At 45.5% G+C, this 14,688-nt stretch overlaps 1 protein-coding gene across 9 annotated transcripts in view; it reads right to left on the bottom strand.

The window, feature by feature from the left end:
* Tacc2 (transforming acidic coiled-coil containing protein 2) overlaps nucleotides 1-11,621 on the bottom strand; it is a 210,366-nt gene extending 198,745 nt beyond the window's left edge. For all 9 annotated transcript variants that reach the window (XM_029479161.1, XM_029479156.1, XM_029479157.1 and 6 more), the window contains exon 1: nucleotides 11,556-11,621. The gene's annotated coding sequence lies outside the window, so the exon portion shown is untranslated. The remainder of the gene's footprint in view (nucleotides 1-11,555) is intronic.
* Between the last annotated feature and the right edge of the window lie 3,067 nt (nucleotides 11,622-14,688).

Genomic DNA, 14,688 nt, shown 5'->3' with positions numbered 1-14,688 from the left:
CAATTCTGGATTGTAGTTCATTCCAAATATAGTCAAGTTGACAACCAAGAATAGCCACTACAAGGCCCAACTGAGAAACTGAAGACATCTGCCCTCCATATGACATTGTAGGACTTTGTAATACAGTTATCAGACTCTACAGTTATTATTTAAATAGAAAGTAGCTTTTTATTTTTAAAGGATGTTAAGATTATTTTTTAAACCAGTGTATGTATGTCTGTAGGTGAGTATGAGCACATGAGTGTGGGTGCCCTTTAAGGCCAGAGGTGCCAGGCCCCTGTAGAGCTGGAGTTGTGAGCTGCCCAATGTGGGTGCTAGAATCAGCAGTTAAGAGTGCTTCCTGCTCTTCTGAAGGCCTCAGATTCAATTTCCAGCACCCACACAGCCACTCACGCCCATCTCTAATTCCAGCTCCACGAAATCTGACACCCTTGTCTGGCCTTCCCAGGACCTGGCACACGAGGGGCACATAGATATTACATGTAGACAAAACACCCATGCACATCATTTTTAAAAAATCAACTAGAAGTCTAATTATTACATAATCTCAAGGGTAAATAACTGAAAAGCCTGCCTGCAATGGACTGAGAAGTTCCTGAAGGGAGCTTTGAGTTGACTGATAATGCCCGTGGAAGCTGCTAATCAGGAATTCCACAGACTAAACTCACTGATACCTGCCATGTCCCGACTTCAAGGCAGCTGACCTTCTGGGATGGACTCTTCTGTCCCCAAACTTCCTCCTTTTCTGCCTGATAACAATCCAAGACCCCACACGTCATGAGAGCACAGTCTCCTTTGTGCAGAGGGACTGTGGGCCTTTAGTTATTATGATGAAAGAATAACTCTACCTCTGGGGACACCTGCCTGCTTTCTTTCATTCCCGTGTCACTCCATCCACTCTGTTACTCCATCCATCCAATCTAACATAATCTAAATGTCTAAGTCAACAGAGAAGTTTGGTAAGTACTGTTTGGGTCAACTATACAACCCCACCCCCACCCCAGGCAGTACAGTTGCCTAATTTTATATTAGCTTTCCAGGTAGAGGGGAATAAGGGAGGCACCCCAGCTACCAGACTCCAAAACTCCTTCCCTGTATGAGGAAAAGAAGTGATACACACACAAAGCAAGCCTCTCTGTCTTCAGGGAATGGAAAGAGAAGGGTTAGCATGTGTGGTGGTTTGAATAGGTTTGGCCCTCATAGACTTATGTGTTTGAATGCTTGGCCCATGGAGGAATAGCACTATTAAGAGGTGTGGCCTTGTAGGAGTAGGTGTGGCCTTGTTGGAGGATGTGTGTATCACTATCAGGGTGGGCTTTCAGGTCTCCTCCTATGCTAAAGCTTCACCCAGTGTGAAAGGGAGCCTCCTGGCTGCCTGCAGTAAACAGTCTCCCCCTGGCTGTCTTCTGATCAAGATCTAAACTCTTAGTCCCTCCAGCTCGAAGTCAGCCTACAGGATTCCATGCTTCCCACCTTGATGATAATGGACTGGATCTCTGAACCTGTAAACCAGCCCCAATTAAATGTTGTCCTTTATAAGAGTGCCTTGGACATGGTGTCTTCTCACAGCAATAAAACCCAAACTAAGACGGCACTCTTCAGAACAGCTATGACTAGAGCGTAGTTAGAAAACCCTAGCACATGTTGTCAATATTTGGCTTCCACACTCCTACGGATGTTTATCATCATCAGGCTGACTTACATCCCAAGAAAGTTGTAGGAAAGCAGAAGCAGGTGATAACGGAGCCTAGGCTGAACTAGAATTCATGTCCAATCCTTGAAAATGGCCAGAGGAGGATTAAGAGGGAGGGGCTTCAAAACATAGGGGACATACAGGGACAAGTGGACGTTAAAGGCAGTCCTCAAAATGCATGGGCCCTGGGGGAGGAAAAAAGTAAACACAGAAGCACCCCATGTATTGGAAAGAACATTTGGAGTTGCCCCAAAAGGAAAACCAACCAAACAAACTAAACACAAACACAAACACCACAGAGTCAAAGGCCTGGGAAGCTTTCTTGGCACCTGCTCACCGAACCCATGGTCTCTCAGGTGGAGTCAGAGCCAGGACTGACAACCAGGAATCCAGAGATGGCTCAGGCTGGAAAAGATGCACAAAACTGCCAATAGATCCATGCAGAGCCAATGAAAAGAAAGCCAGGAGACAGTTCTTCACATACATCTCAAACAACAAGAACAATAAAAACAAGATAACAGTGCAAATAGAAATGAACAAAGCTATACTAGGAAAAGTCAAACATCAAAAACATACAATTAACTGTGACAGAACAAGGCTCAGAAATGATGAGCGAGACTAAGGAAAGGAAGGACGGAACCGTGAGTGACTAGGCAGGATCAGAGAGAATTGATTAAATGCAGGAAAGGAAAAGAGAAAAAGACAAAGCTCTTCTGGAAATAGATCACAAGACACCTGAGGAGGAATAAACCTAAATCTAAATTCAATAAAGGTAACTGAAGAACAAGAGGAAATGAAGAGAGTGAAGGATTACACAGAAGTAAATAAAAAGGGTCAGGGAGAAAGGAAGACAGTGAGTTGGGCAAACAGAGGAGGAGGAATTTAGGTAGAACCTGTATACCTGAGAGGAAAGCAAACAATAGGGGCTGTTTTCTCTGTGTGTGTGTGTGATATATATATATATATATATATATATATATATATATATATATATATATATCTCTATATATATATATATATATATATATATAATTTTTTCCATATATCTCTATCCACATGTAAAGCAAAGTAACAGTTGAGCCAGTTTCTAGAACAGTCAAGGGTTCTAACAGAGGCCACGAAGGAACACTACTTACTGGCTTGCACCACATTGTTAGGTCACAAAGTCGGTCCAGAATTGTAATGCTGATGGCAATGTTTTAGAGCAATGGCTTCACCCATATCTGAGCTGGGTTTTGCTGGAAAACAGAAGACTAAATCCTTTCTCTGAAGCCCTTAAAGGCTGGCTGAGTGCTCTAGCTAAAACTGTCCGCACCTCATCTGTCTGAAAGTCTCCCCAGATGAATCTCCCAGCTCTTCAGTTTTTGAGCAGCCTCCCTCTGCCATATAAAACCCAGCAAGCTTTTGCAACTGCAGCCTGGCAGGCTTGTGTGCGTGTTTGTTTGTTTGTTTTTAAATAAACTGCTTTGTATCCGAGGAGTGGCTTTGTTGGTTTCTTGCCGAACCTACTGACATTTGATACTGAAACCTAGAAGGGACACCTGGGTGCCTCTTTAGGACCACAGTCCCTTTAACTTAGCCAAAACTGCCAACTTGGCCTTCCTGTGGAATGGATCATTTACCTCTGCTGGCCTCTGTCACCCACCATATCTGACTCCAAATTTTAGAGTCTGTGTCTTCAGCTGTTTCTCTCCTCCACCCACTCTACCCACTTGTGTCTCACTTATTCAGATAAGGACCCTCCCGAAGCTGCCTGCTTCCCCCTCCTCCTCCTCCTCCTCTTCTTCCTCTTCCTCCTCCTTAGTGGAGCCTGCTACAAAAGTGCTGGTAAGCCAGGCAGTCTCCTTATGCCCTTTTGGGTGCCCCATCACATGGAAGAGGAGGACACCCCCCCCCCATTGATCCTGGGCATCAAGTCTTGATGCCTTGGGTTTGTCCTCAGATCGAGGCTGTCTTGTAGTACTTCCCCCTCCCCCTCCCTGTGCCACCATTCCTACACCACTGGACTCTTCCCTCTGGCAAGAATCTTCCAGCCCCCTTTCTAAGTCTCTCCCACCCCACCTTGCTCTTGGAAATCCTTTACTTCACCCTTTTTAGGATGTCTCCACTTCACCTTCTCTGTGTTTCCCTGCCTCCTGGAGCTTTCTCTGTCTTACCTCACCCTTTCTAGGATGTCTCTGCTCCACCTCTCTGTGTCTCCCTGCCTCCTGGAGATTTCTCTGTCTCTCTTGCTGGAGTCTGAACTCGATAAGCAGGACATTTAGTAGACTCATTGGCTCCTCACCTACCTTCTCTCATCTCTTTCTTTCCTTAGACTCACACTCCATTAAGCTGCATTGTCTTTTGGATTGGTTGGTTGGTTGGTTGGTTTTGGTTTTTTTCAAGACAGGGTTTCTCTGTATAGCCCTGGCTGTCCTGGAACTCACTCTGTAGACCAGGCTGGCCTCGAACTCAGAAATCCGCCTGCCTCTTCCCCCCCGAGTGCTGGGATTAAAGGCGTGTGCCACCACGCCTGGCTTAAGCGGCATTGTCTTACTACAGATGGCTTGCTCTCGGTCCAACCCAGATAAATTAGTCTCAGTGGCCAGAAAATGGCAAACTCAGTTTCTAAATTCTCAGGTTGTGACAACTTCTGACACCTCACAGCAAATGGTCCCCGAGCCCCTTATTTCTAAATACTCCCTGTTCTCGAAGATGTCTTATCTCTAAGTCTTCTTTGCTCTCTGCTCCCTCTGATCATTGGGTTCAGTTTTTCAGAAATTCAAATGTCTTTCAGGTATGGATAACATAGAAATATTGACATATACTCTCCTACTCTTTTAAAAGCTGGCTCTGGAGAAGAGATTGACATGCCTGGTCCAGACCCAAGTGTCTTTATTTAAAAGTTTTCTCCCAAGTCTTTGTCCTGGGTGTCAGCTGCCCACCTGACTCTGTGACAGGGAGAGGGAGAACAAAGTCGAACATTCCAGAAAAGAGACTATGTGCTTGAGAACAGCTAAGGAGAAAACTATTCCAATAGAGGTAACAAGTGACAAAGTAACATTTCAATTGTTTAGCTCTCTGAATGCCACATCCTTTTCCTTGATTTTGTTTGCTTTCAACCTTGGTTGAATGTAAACTTTCTTTATCTTAGGTTCTATAGGAATATTGACACTGTGGTTAAAAAAAAAATCTCTAAAATCTGTAACATAGAAGGTTATCTTGAAACTTATAACAACAGGCTGATAGTTAAAAATCTATGTATGGAGCCAAGGGTGGGGTGGGATGGTGGGGCAAAAGCAGGCAGATCTCTGTGTTTGAGGCCAGCCTGGTCTACAGAGTGAGTTCCAGGACAGTGAGGGCTACACAGAGAAACCCTGTCTTGAAAAACAAAACAAAAGAAAAACCAAAACTCTCTGTTTAGGTAATCTTAATTTGATATACCATACTAAAATAGATTTGCTACAGCACACAATGTCTATAACTTTGACTCAGCTCTCGCTTATGAAAAATAGAACTTAATAGCAACATATAGTTCATAAATAAGATTTATTAATTCCTGGGGCTATATAGGTCTACCTAAGCTAATAGAAACTGACTTAAACATGTACGTCTAACTACTCTGTCTTTGCTAAATTTGTTAACCTTTAGCTCTTTGGAAAAATGCATAGCAGAAGAAACTGTAATATTTTGTACGGGTATATTACAAAGGATCAGGGACCCGAGGTTCCAGTCTCTCCGTGGGCTTTATTTATGGTTTAAAGTTTATTCTGATACTAAAAAACTTTCAAAAGTATAACTTAACAGGGATAAAATTATGAAATCCTTCTCTTATAAAAGCTACTAATCTGTTATGAAGTATTAAAAGATAACTAAGTAAGCTACTCAGTCACCTTACAAGGGATTGCACTCTGTAATGTGCGCTGAAGTATGTTTGTAATCGTGCCAAGTCCAAATGTAATTCATTTTCAGGGACGAACTTTAGTCTTCTGTATATCTTGTCAAAATCAATAGTAGAGCAAGTAGATGAAAATAAAGTCTGTTTATTATAAAATAATACTCAAAGTCAGGTATTTTTAAGAAAGAACTTAAGAGGCTAGACAATGGGCCTCACCCTCCTTTGGAGAGATCTGCTGAGTGTAGCATTTGAGTGTTTGCTGAAAGGGAGAAGCAGGCAAAGGCCCCAAGGCCTCCTGTGTCGGACAGATACCAGCTCCTGGCTGCCTCTAAGAAAACTGGGCACCAGCAGACTCCACTCCAAACCTGCTGCAGATTTGCCAACACTGATCACTGGACAAAGAGCTGCCTTTCACCTCACCTGCTGCCAGGACCGCGCCCAAACTGTGGACAGGCAAGGATACTAGAGGGTTGTCTGCCCCCCATTGCCACACTAATGTCAGTCAGTCGCCCAAGCTCCTCTTCTGCAGACAAATCTTGCACTGCTCTGGGACCTCAGTCCCCAAGAACACCATCACGTGGGTGCTGAGAATCAAACCCAGGCCCTCTAGAAAAGCATCCAGTGTTCTTAATGGTTGAGCCATGTCTCCATCCCTCTACCCTCCTTTAGACAAGGTCTCTCTATGTAGCTTTGGCGGGCTTGGAACTCACAAGGTAGATCAGATTGGCCTTGAGTCTGAACGATCCTCCTGCCTCTGTTTCCTGAGTGTTTTGGTTACAGGTATGCATCACCAAGCCTGACATCATCTGCATTTTCCAAAGTGAATTTCTCTGTTGTACTTGAGACAGGAGAACCAATGAGCCAGTTCATGGTCTCCAAAGAACTCTAAGTTTAAGTGTTGTTTCCCAAGCTCCAGCTCAGCCCTCCTCCCATCTATGTGGGTTTGGGACAGTGTATCTAACCATGACCCACTCCAGAACTTGGACTTGTGGACTGTTCTTTCATGTGTGAACACATCTTCTAAGGATATCTCTTTGATTCCTCTTGTGCTTATATCTGTCTGACAGAAGCTATGCTGCCAATCATGGCCTGTGGGCATGCATTATCTCTTCCTCAACTGCTTCTTTCTGGTTGTAGACCAAGATACCAAGATCAGCTGAATCACTTTATGCTAAATGAAAAGATGCTTACAAAAATTAGAAAATCCTGGGTCAGTGAAACAGGCAGGAGCTGGGGAAGGAGAGGTGTTCCTGACAGATGTTTGTTGTTGTGGATTGGTTCTAATATTACTTGTGTTAATTTGGCTCCCAAAATTACATGGGAACCCACATGTCTGTGTGTAAGACACTGAGGGTCCCAGGTCCCAATTGCCTGGTAAATAAAAGTTGCCAGCGGCATAGAACCCCAAATACAGGAGCCGATGGCTGGGCAGGGAGACAGAGGTGGGGGTCTTCAGGATTCTCAGGCAAGTGACTGAGGAAGAAGGGGAATTGCCGTTGCTGGGAGATGAAGGAGGTCCAGGACTGAGAAGTGTAGAACAGAGAGACAGGGAGACAGAGAGGCTGCCAACATGTAAGAGTTGGGGATTGAGGCCCAGGAGGGCTGCAGGCCTGGGTCTGGGGTAGCAAAGATGGGATATAGATTTTAGTAAGTAATAACTCAGGAGTATTGGAGGGGAGGTGCTAGCCATGTGGAAGTTTGGTGTGGCCCAGCCATTGACCCATTAAGGCATATTAAATAGCAGGCCGTGTGTGTGTGTGTGTGTGTGTCTTTCATTTGAGAATCTCCAGAGCATTGAGGCAGTATCAAGGAGCATGCATTGTCACCTCTGGTGAGTAGAGGATTAATTAGCTACAGCAGCAGTTCGTCATGAATGTCCCCAGAGCAAACACATCATCACCAGGCACTATTCAGAGGACTAGGACACATGACACCATGATCTTATGACAGATCAAAATTCAAGGCGTAGTCATTTCTTCTGTTTGCTATGAAATATGACACACACTATCACAGTCAATCCTGTATCACACCACATTATCCATCTCAGCAGAAGCATAGTTAGGAATTGTTTTCTGTTTCTGTTTTCGAGACAGGGTTTCTCTGTGTAGCCCTGGCTGTCCTGGAACTCACTCTGTAGATCAGGCTGGCCTCGAACTCAGAAATCTGCCTGCCTCTGCCTCCCGAGTGCTGGGATTAAAGGCGTGCGCCACCACGGCCTGGCAGGAATTGTTTTCTGAATGACCAAAAGTTAAACTAGAGCCATATTTTTGTTATTCTTGTTGTCATTTTGTTTTTGAAATGGGGTATTATGGAGCGCATCTGGCCTCCAACTAGCACTTCACACCTCTGGCTCCAGAGTGTGGATCTGTGTGCATGTGGCACCATGCTCAGCCAGAACCACGTTCTCTTTTTCGAGTTCACAGGTTCGTTTATAAAATGACGGCCCCTTGAAATGAAAAACTCTGTTGTGCTTAGAAATGAGCGGTCTGGTTTCCAGACTCTCGCCCTGTGCAAGCTCCTTTTGCCCCACTTGCTTCTTCATATACACGTCTCCACTCTGACTCCTCAAATCCCTTCTGTCTCCTCCGTTTCCTCCTCCTTCACTGCGGCAAGATCCCCATCAGAGCCAATGCAGAAGCAAGCTACTTCTGTCCAGCAAGTAGAGTTCTCAGAGACAATGGGCGGCAGCAGGGATCTTTTTAAACGGCCCAAGTCCTGTCTGATACACGTGCAGAGCAACCGGATGCAAATCTGGAAACCCAGGATCACAGTTACAGCAAAATGAGCTGAGAAGTTTTCCTCTAAACCTAGCTATACAGGAAGAAGGTGAGGGGAACTGAGAGGGTCCTACCAGACCTGAGCACAGAACCCCAAAAACAAAGGACAGTGGGCTGAATTGAAAGCAGCAACTACACCTAGGAATGCTATGTTGCTTGGTTTTTGTTTTCTTTTGTTTTTCTCTTGTGCTTTTGGAGATACCAGAATACATGGGATAAGTTTTGCAGGTTGATCTTGGGAAGTGTAAAGGTGGCACCCTGGGAAAGGCCAGTCTTTAGGTGAACCGGGATGTTTTTTTGTTTTTTTGAATGCCTTGAACACCAAGGCACAGGTTCTGTCACTCACTCTTGAACTCTGTACAGATGCCTTAGCATGCCTGCTGAACACCAATCTCCGTGTGGCTCTTGTTGCTGGGTTTAATCTCTTCACGATTCTTTGGCACCAGTTCTGGCACAGAGCTCTGCCGATGCTGTTCCCTGACTTGAGTGCTGAGAGAATTTCCCCTTTTTAGGTCACAAACTCAGAGCCTTCACACATCACAGCCTCTCTCCACAGTGTCAATTTTAAACACCCACATTAATAACATTCACAGAACACTGGCAAGTGCAGTGATCTTGACTCTCTCCTGGTGTACACAGGCGTCTCGCTGGATTAAAACACAGGGACAAATCTGCCTCTGCAGGCTAGGGGCATCAAAACACCACTGTCAAACACAGGTGAATTAACCCAGGGCTAAGAGTCCCAATGGACTGTCAGAGACCTACAAAAGACACCATTGACAAGCTTGTACTTGGCTTCCAACTCTACTGCCATGAAACACACACTAGAACAGCCACGTCTAGAGGCTTGTTTTTGTACTTTACTCTGAAAAACCACTCAGCACCCTTTCCACCTGTTAAATCCCTACCCTTTCCACATTTTCTTACCGATTGAGTAGCTTTGGGCCACTACACATACCTCTGGATACTACTATTGGTACCAGGACTAGATTCTGGCTCAAAATAGGTCAGATATTCTCTCTGTATAACTGATAAGAGCCCTGAAAGTCAGCCAAAAGAGTCCCCTTGTGATAAAGGGTAAAGATGCATGACAGAGAACCCTCCCCCATACTTACTGAAATTAAGGAGGGCAGGACAAGGAACCCAGCTGAGACTAGCCTCCCTAAGAGCTAAAGGAAGCCATCACTCGTTGGGAAAGCTGCTTCAGGCTGCTCTCTAGCCACACAACAAACTCTCCCGACCTTATCCCAGCTCCCCTCTTAGTACCTGCACAGCCCCTTCTGGCTCTACCTTCCTCTTCCAGCCTCTTCCCCTTAAGCCTTTACTTAAGGTGTTGCTCAAACTTGCTCTTCTCGTGTTCTTCCCACTCTCCCAAGAGTGCTGTCTCCTGAGAACTGAGATCCGATTGTCTAGCTTAGTCTGTTCCTTGGAGAGTCCACTGACTCTTGTGGACATCTCACTTCTACTCTCTTAACTTCGCTCTCTCTCCTGGGTATCTCTATTTAATGACTGCACTGGACTAATTTATTCAAAAGTAAATTCCCCATCTTTCCCCCTGAGCCAGTCCCTGTTTTTTGCCTTTCCATTTCTTTTTAGGAGACCCATTCTTATAGTCACGTAGCCTGAAACCATCATCATAACTCTAAACCTCATGGTGATGGTCTCCTTCGTATCTGCCTCAGCCAGGAGAACAGGAGCTCTGTGTGGGTGGAGCTTACGTCTGTGTGGAACATAACCACAGCATTTCCAGTTAAGAATATTTAAGAATGGTACCCTTGAGTGTTGCTACGTGGAAAGAAGGGATGGATGTCTGGCTACTGCTCCTCTTTTGCTTAATTTCTCTTACTTTCTCATAGACAACCAGTTCCCAAACTCTTCCTCAAATCCCAGCCATTGTCTTTTTGCTCCTCTCCTTCACTTAGGCAATATCCCTCTCAAGGACTCCAACAAGCTACTTCTGTCCAGCAAGTAGAGTTCTCAGAGACAATGGCGGCGGCAGGGATCTTTTTAAACTGCCCAAGTCCTGTCTGATACACGTGCAGAGCAACCGGATGCAAATCTGGAAATCCAGGATCACAGTTACAGCAAAACTAGCTGAGAAGTTTTCCTCTAAACCTAGCTATACAGGAAGAAGGCGAGGAGAGCCAACAGGGCTCTTGCCAGACCTGAGCACAGAATCCCAAATACAAAGGACAGTGGGCTGACTTGAAAGCAAGCAGTAACTAAACCTAGAAATGTTATGTTGCTTTTTGGGGGGCCGGGGAGAGGGACCAGGCCTTAGGTAGCTTAGGCTTTCCTTGAAACCTGTGTAAATGGAGAGGATGGTCTTGAACTTCTGACTCTCCTGACTCCAGTGCTAGCTTTATACATCTTACCCACCACTCCTGGGTTATGCAGTATTGGCCAGGTGCTGGGGATTGAAGCAAGGGCTCCACGTGTGCTAGGAAATTCTCTTCCAACAGAGACACACCCTGTCTGAATTCAGCCCTCTGGGCAGATGTAGACCCTGGTATTCCATGATAGATCTTAAGTGATGGAATCTGGATAAGTAATTTGAGTCTCACTGCCTTTATGGTTTGGGGGACATGGTAAAAAACAGTACATAGCCACACCCACCCACCCACCCCACCCCCCTACACCTTTGAGTAACTGAACCGATTTTGCCCAATTCCAGCTTTGACCTGATGATTCAACTGTAAGTGATACCAAGTTAAACTCAGAAATGCAGCCTTGTGGAGACCAGACGGCAGCTCATGGATTTGGCAGCCACAACATCAACAAAAGGTCTGAAAAGCTACTAATGAAGGTTGACAGAAAGGCCAACAGCAAGATGGATTTTAAAATAACGGCTCCCCTCTGTCTTAGGGGCTTTCAAGAGATTATCCTGCACAACCAGCAACACTTGGACAGGACGGAACCTCAGAGCCCACGAGACATGTACTGCCCCAATCCCTCATTGTATAAATGGAGGGCGATGGTCCAGACCTATGGGTTTGTGTTCTACCCTAAGTAACCAGTCATGTACTAGAAAGAGAAAAGAAAGGCAGTTCATTTGGTTTAGGAGGCTGTGTAGGAGGAGGGGCAGCACAGATGTGCTTTGGATTTCACTTTATAAGGAGAAAATTGTGAAACCCTCTAACCTCAGTAGCCAAACCAGGTTACCAGCATGCATCAAAGGAATGAAGCCATCAGTCTGAGATTCACTTACCCAATGTCCTCTTAGTGTGGGGAGAAGCAAGGGGGTAAGAGGCCTCTCTCTGAGGTCACATCGAAGCACTGTCCTCTGGCCGTGGTCTGCCTTCCACGGGATCACATGGAATTGTTCTATAAATGTGTACTGGCTTAAGGTTGGGAACACTGGCTTGGGAGGCAGCGGTGTGGAAGCAGCAATCTGACCCAGGCCAGGCGGCAGCTTTCCAGCAGGCTCTTGCAGCCCGGGAGGGGAATGGAGAGGGAGAAGGAGAGTGAGGAGCAGGAAGCTTGCAGGTGCTGCCAGCTGCCCCCTCTCTGCTTTCCTCCAGGTTCACCTCTGATGGTTAATGTCTCTGGCCACAGGCTGCAGCTGGAACGGTGGAACAGGGAGGGAGACAGCTCCTTTGCAAAACAAAGCAACCTTAAACAAAACAAAACAAAAAACCATGCAAGGACACGAGAAGTGTTTCTGGTAAATCAGACAGGTCCTTCCTTGTCAGCTCCAACTGATCTTACAAATATCAGGCGGTCCTTTCCGAATCGCCAGTAGACTTCCTTGAGAAAAGACCGAGGAGCTGTTACCAGCGCACACACCATCTCTGAAGCAGATGCGTGTGATCCCACCAGCCCTTAATGGAGTGAAGGTGTGACCAGGCAACGGCAAACTTGAAAAGGAGATGGAGAGCTCCCTGGGCCAACACTGAAAATTCTTCAATTCATAAGTAACCCGTGTAAGGAGCAGAGAAGTGACGAGAACACGCTGTCACGGGTGCAAAAGAAAGGGGAGCGGGGCTGGCCTTGTTCTTAGGTGATTCTTTTGCCTCAGCCTACCACCCCTAGATGCTAAGAAAAAAAAAAGAGTTTGTAATAACGGGGGCTCCTCCTCCTCTTGAAGCCCATAAAAGGAGGCTCCGAACATTAACCTGAGCTCCTCTCAAGGAGGACACTAGGTTAGGGTGTGTTTCTGACCTGTAGTAACCCTTTGGTTTTGAATAGTTTCTCTGCTACTCTGCCCTTATTTCAATTCCCAGATCCCAGAAGCACACAGTCCAGACACTGACCAGCAGTGACAGATCCTGATTTATAAAGGATCTCATGGTCATCTTTTGTCCACTCCAACTCCTAAATATTTACAGAAAACAACAACAAAATAAACCAAACAAAAACCTAAGCAGATCACTTGTCCAAAGGGGTCCAGGACATACCACAGTGACAGAAGGATCATTTTGAGCTGCGGAGGTCTGAGGCTCAGCAAGTTCAGAGGGGAGTGTTTACTGAACCCCCACTGTATGCCTGAAAGCAGCCCTCCAAGGAACAAATTCATCTGTTTTCCATTCTCTCTACCAGGCTTCCATCAACAAGGGGAGACTGACTCTTAGCCTAAGAGTAGAGATCTGTCAGCACTACACCCAGACGGTACCACATTCAGATGGACGGACAGGCCAGGACTAACTCTTAGAGATCTCCTTAAGGTCATTTTAATTTTCCTTTTTTTTCAAAGACAGAGTTCGGCTGGAATAACTACTTTCTAACTAATTAAAAAAAAATGGGGGGCTGGAGAGATGGCTCAGTGGAAGAGGTCTTGAGTTCAATCCCCAGCAACCACATGGTGGCTCACAGCCATCTATAATGGGATCTGATGCCCTCTTCTGGTGTGCCTGAAGACAGCTACAGTGTACTCATATGTATTAAATAAATAAATAAATAAATAAATATTTTTTAAAAATATAAAACTCTGTCCCATAAAGGGATCAAAAGATGAAAGTGTTTGTTTAAACCAAATCAAATCAAACTGATCTAAGCAAGCAAGCAAGCAAGCATGCAAACAAACAGACAAGACTCTCCTTATGCAGCTCTGGCTGGCCTAGAATTCAGTGATCCACCAACCTCCATCCCATGGGTGCTGGGATTAAAGGTATACCACCACACCTAACAATTAAAGGACACTTTTTACGTTGTTTAGTTTCCTTGGAGACAGGGTCTTTTTTGTCTTAGGCTGGCCTAGAACTCATTTGTAACCATATCCTTGAATTTATGATCCTCCTGCCTCTACCTCCTCAGTACTGGGCTTACAGGTGTGCACCGCCAATACCTGGTTTTATGCAATGCTGGGGTTTGAAGTCAGGGCTTCCTGCTCGGTAAGCACTCTATCAATTTAGTCATATGTCTGATCCAGCACAGAAGTATTTTATGGTTGGGGGTCATCACAACATGAGAGCCTGTATCAAGGGGTCATAGCTTTAGGAAAGTTGAGACCCACTGCTCTAAGCAGTGTCTTAGGATAAGGCCTCCTTTAAGTTCTTTATGAAATTTCATTTTCAACTAAACATTCTATTTATAGTCAACTCAACAACCAAATTAAGGAATAAAAATAAAGACATTTTTCTTTCAATTTATTTATTTGGTCTTTTCAAGACAGAGATTCTCTATTATGTAGCCCTAGCTGTCCTGGGTGTTCTAGGCATGTAGATCAGGCTGGCACAGACAGAGATCCACCTGCCTCTCTTCCTCCTGAGTGCTGGCATTAGGGGCAAGCACCACTATGGCTCACACAAAGGCATTTCTCTTGACTCTTAAAACTGTTGGGATCCAGGAATCGCCTCACAAACCACAGAAACAGCGATCTCAGACAGGGAGAGTTTATTGAGCGTGCGCCTCAGGACTTGTCGCCCAGGGCCATGGCTCAGATTCGGGAACTAAACCATGACCCAGAGCTAAGATCCTACAGGGTTCTTAAGCCCCAAATCCACAAACATCTGTGCCGTTACCTCACCGGTGGATCAAGATCTAGGGTTATGGGGTTTCCTTGGGAACGTGTCTTTGTTGTACACTTATTCTGTTCCCATTGGTTGGGGGTACTCAACAGTGGCAGGGGCCTTGCCTTGTCTGATATTCGTGTCTTAGCTTGTCTACCACGATGGGTAGTCTGGCCCTGCTTCTTTGCCTCCTGTGGCAGCAGCTGCCCTTACAGACCTGCTTTCTGGTCTGTGTTCAGGTCTGCTGCTGGCAGCACTTGCTTCTTGTGCTTGTATTTAGAAAGGGGCTCCTCAACCCAACACAGGCATAGGACAGGATTTTGGAGCTAGATCACTGTGCCACCTGGATGCTATTAGAATTGTCCTTGGTACAAGGTAAACAGTACAATGTTA

The sequence above is a fragment of the Mus caroli genome, chromosome 7 (assembly GCF_900094665.2).
Source record: "Mus caroli chromosome 7, CAROLI_EIJ_v1.1, whole genome shotgun sequence".
Taxonomy (NCBI): Eukaryota; Metazoa; Chordata; class Mammalia; order Rodentia; family Muridae; genus Mus; species Mus caroli.
Note: the sequence above shows the minus strand (reverse complement) of the source record. Positions and strands in the feature narration are given on the sequence as shown.